The sequence below is a fragment of the Eschscholzia californica genome, unplaced genomic scaffold (genome assembly GCF_041429995.1).
Source record: "Eschscholzia californica isolate CP2 unplaced genomic scaffold, dmEscCali1.0.p SCAF_6, whole genome shotgun sequence".
Taxonomy (NCBI): domain Eukaryota; kingdom Viridiplantae; phylum Streptophyta; class Magnoliopsida; order Ranunculales; family Papaveraceae; genus Eschscholzia; species Eschscholzia californica.
The window spans coordinates 43,938,931-43,943,080 of record NW_028238483.1 but is presented as its reverse complement, the minus strand read 5'-3'; the positions used below and the strand labels follow the sequence as shown (position 1 = coordinate 43,943,080).

General features: G+C 38.4%; 1 pseudogene; it reads left to right on the top strand.

Annotated features, from left to right (window-relative positions):
• The first annotated feature begins 701 nt into the window (after positions 1-701).
• LOC147535408 (ferric reduction oxidase 2-like) lies at positions 702-3,724 on the top strand (annotated as a pseudogene).
• Positions 3,725-4,150: the final 426 nt, after the last annotated feature.

Sequence of the window (4,150 nt, the reverse complement as noted above, 5' to 3'; positions counted from 1 at the left end):
TGAAGCAAAAAAGGCATATATATACCTTGTAATAAGCTTAGTCTAATTACTTGCTAAAATCACATTCTTAAACCTATATAAGTAGAGAATGTCTAAACTCTAAACACTAATTTTTTCTTAAACCTATATAAGTAGAGAACGTCTAAACCTATATAAGCAAAAAAGGCAGAGAAAGAAGATTAGATTAGAGAGGAAAGATGATTAGACACATATTTTCCTTTTTAATCGTTGTTGGATGGATGCTAATCTGGATTATGATGCCCACAGTTCCATACAAGTTGACATGGTTGCCAGATATAAAACTTCACCTTGATACTCCATACTTAGGAACGCAAGGTCAAATCTTCTTCTTTTTCCGCTTATTATTGTTTTAAGATCAATTAACTATCTTCCTATTGCTTAACTATCTTCCTAAGTTTACTCTTAAGAAGTCATTAGTTCAAATATTTTAAGAACTAACTAATGAAGTTGAAACCTATCTTTTCTTTCGTTAATGTCCACTTTGACTAATTGTGATAGGCGTCACTGGGGAGTGTCACGTTATAAGTGTGTGCTCAAGTTTAGTAAGTATCGATGTTTTTTGGGTGGGTTCGCGGAGCTTCCGCCAGAAACAAAACCCGTACACATGGTCTAAGATTTGGAAAAATTATAGACAGTATCGATAACTGGTAAGACTGTTACGGATATTATTAGAGCCAAGGATGGGTATTGTCCCACGTATGCTTGAGGGAGCAACTGGAACCTTAGTTATTATAGGTGTGTATGCTCCAGCTTAGTTATTGTTGTTGCCAGTGGGTTTGTGAAGTCTTCGCTATGAATAAAACTTTGTACTCATGGACTTGAGTCTGGGTGTCAAAAACTGAGACAATATTGTTAACTGCTAAAGTTTGGAGCGTTACACTAATTGAAATTACTTGTGTATTAACTTGGTTTAAGATGATGCAGATGGCAAAATAAGCTATATTATGCTGGAAAAGCATTGGAAGATACAGGAAATATATGATTAGCCTTCCTATTTTTTCCAGTGGCAAGAGGATCATCAGTATTGCAGATGTTAGGGTTGACATCTGAAGGAAGCATCAAGTACCATATGTGGATAGGAAACATATTCTTCATCATCATAACTACTCATGCCCTTTCTGTGCTTACCTCTTGGGCTTCCTCTAATCAACTTTCACAGGTTCAATTCATCATCAATTTATTATTCATTTTTTTATCTAGTTAGCCGCATCGGCTCGGAAATTGCCTGGCCAACTCTGCTAGGTTAGGCACGGCCCTTTTAAAAATGGGTTGTCGGGTTGGAGTGTAGAACCCGCCAGCTCGTCATTCCCTGACTAATCCCGCTAGGTCAGGCACAACCCTTTTATAAACAGGATACGTCGGGTGGGAGTGCTAGCCCCGCCAGCCTGTCATGCTCCAGCCTATTTGGACATGGTACAAGCGACGGACCGTGAATTGCAATGGGGCCAGACAGATGGGCTATAGGTAGACAGGCCCCACAGAATGTTTAGAAAGCCCAACGAGCCTACGACTTTTTTGCTGGTATGAACTCTAAGAAACTTACCCTATAAACCATGGCTAAGTTGAAGTTGAGCTTGTCATTGTATTCCAAGAGTCTTGTCCCTAAGCGACGTGGGACTATCACATAGATTCGTTTTTTTTTTTCCTCGAGAGAACTTGTTTGAAATGCAGATGTTACAATGGGAACAAGATGCAGTAGCCAATGTAGCAGGAGAATTAGCCTACCTCTGTTTATTAGCAATGTGGTTGATGACTTTCCCGAAAATAAGGCGAAAAATGTTGGAACTCTTTTTCTACACTCATCATCTCTACGTTATCTTTTTTGTATTACATGTTGGATTTCCTTTTTTCTGTATTATGATCCCTAGTTTCTATATCCTTTTGATCGATCGTTACTTGAGGTTCTTACAATCAAGATGTCGAGTTCGCCTTCTTTCTTCTAGGGTTTTATCTTGTGAAGCTGTTGAACTTAAACTTCTCTAAAAGCCCAAGTAAGTCCACTACTATACTAGCCTTGATTACTTTCTCTTAAATCAAAGTGAGCTAAAAAAATTGAACTTTTGTAGGTTTGAGATATAGTCCTACAAGCACTGTTTTTGTGAATATTCCAAGCATTTCAAAGCTTCAATGGCACCCTTTTACTGTAAGTTCTAGCAGTAGTCTGGAGACTGAGAAGCTGAGTGTCTTGATCAAGAATGGTGGAAATTGGACTCAAAAGCTTTACCAACTCCTTTCTTCATCTTCTGCTTCAGACCATCTTAAGGTCTCCCTGGAAGGACCATATGGACCTGCTTTACCTCATTTTCTAAGGTTTGTTTTTTTTTCTCATTGTCTGCATTTGACTCCTCTGATTGTGAATCGTCTGAATCAAATGAACCCAATATCAACTCACATTAGCACAGTCAAACATCACGAATCCCAAACAAATAGTCTGAATTCTGACTCAAGTCGATTTAAACCTTGAGTCAGATACTAGATATGTGATGCCCCAAGCCTTAGCTGTTAAGGATATCGTCCCCGCTTTTGGCACCCTAGGCCCAAGCCCACATGTACGGGGTTATGTTCTCGATGAAGGCTCCACGAGCCCACTCAAAGGGTTCGCCATTTACTAAGTTTGAGCGTACACCTATACCGAGGCTCCGGCCACTCTAGCAAGTGATGTGGGACTGTTAGATCACCTCGTTTAACCTTGGTGATAACAATTATTAAAACTTCGTATTTTGAGCAGGCATGACACGCTAGTGATGATCTGTGGTGTAGCGGAATTACGCCGTTCATCTCTATCATTAAGAAATGATATTTAGGAGTACAGTTTTGAACTGCGAAGTTCCAAATATCATCCTAATATGTTCCTTCAAACATTCTGAAGATCTCACAATACTTGATCTCCTCCTACCCATTTCTCAAACTCCAGAAGGCATTTCTTGGTTAAATATACAAATTGAAGCTTATATCACAAGAGAAAAACAACCAACAACAGATGAAAATAAGAAACAAATTAGAACGATATGGTTCAAACCCAATTCGAAAGACAATCCAATGAGTGCAATTCTTGGCCCGAAAAGTTGGATTTGTCTCGGAGCATTAATCGCCTCCTCGTTAGTTATGTTTCTTACCCTCTTGGTGTTTATCACTAGTTACTACATATACCCGATAGACCATAACACGAATGCCATCTACCCTTGGCTTTCCAAGTCTCTTCTGTATCTAGCACTTGCTTCTTTCTCCATAGCTGTGACAGCTTCTGTAGTTGTTCATTGGAACAAGAAACACAATGAAATGGAAGCCAAAAAAATTTTCAATATAGGTGTCCCAACCCCAATGAATTCACCTGGTTCATGGTTCTACAATGCCGACCGAGAACTAGAATCTTTCACGAATCAGTCCCTTGTTCAAGCAACCAATTTGCATTATGGTAAAAGGCCTAATCTAAAGAGTAAGTTACTCTTGCTTCTCCTTTTGTCTTCGCTATATCGAGATTTGAAAATCTTTAGCTGCATTGAGTTTATGACATATATATAACATAAGTATTTCATTAAACTGGAAATTTGGTTTTATTGCAGCTATTCTTTTTTAATGTGAAGGGTCGAGTATTAGAGTTTCGGTGTGTGGACCGGAAAAAATGGCTGAGGAGGTTGCAAACATATGTGGATCTGGTTTGGCAAATAATCTGCACTTCGAGTCTTTCAGTTTCGCTTGGTAGTATTACAAAACCTTCATAAAGAGGAAATCAGAGAGAGCCCGGGAAATGCATTTTTGGTCCAAAATTGAAGAAGAATGTTTTTGTGTGAAATACGTTTGCGTGAGAATAGTAAAAGTGGGCTTGGGTCTTGCACTTGTATGTATATCAAAATTGTTTTGTTTGTATAAAAGTTTCCTTAGAAAATGAAAGGTGTTGACAATATTGTTCACTCAAGATGTTGAGTTTGCTATGTTTAGTCTTGCTTTACTCCTCTCGATTTGGGGCGAAATCTGCAAATACCTCCAACCCTCAAGATAAATAGATTGTTCTTACAGTTAAATAATGGAGTAGTGAGTAAAAGAAGTGTAATCAAATGAATTATGAATAAAATTAGCGGGATAGTAGGTAAGCAAATTCCGAGTAACAAAGAACACCAAAAATATGAGT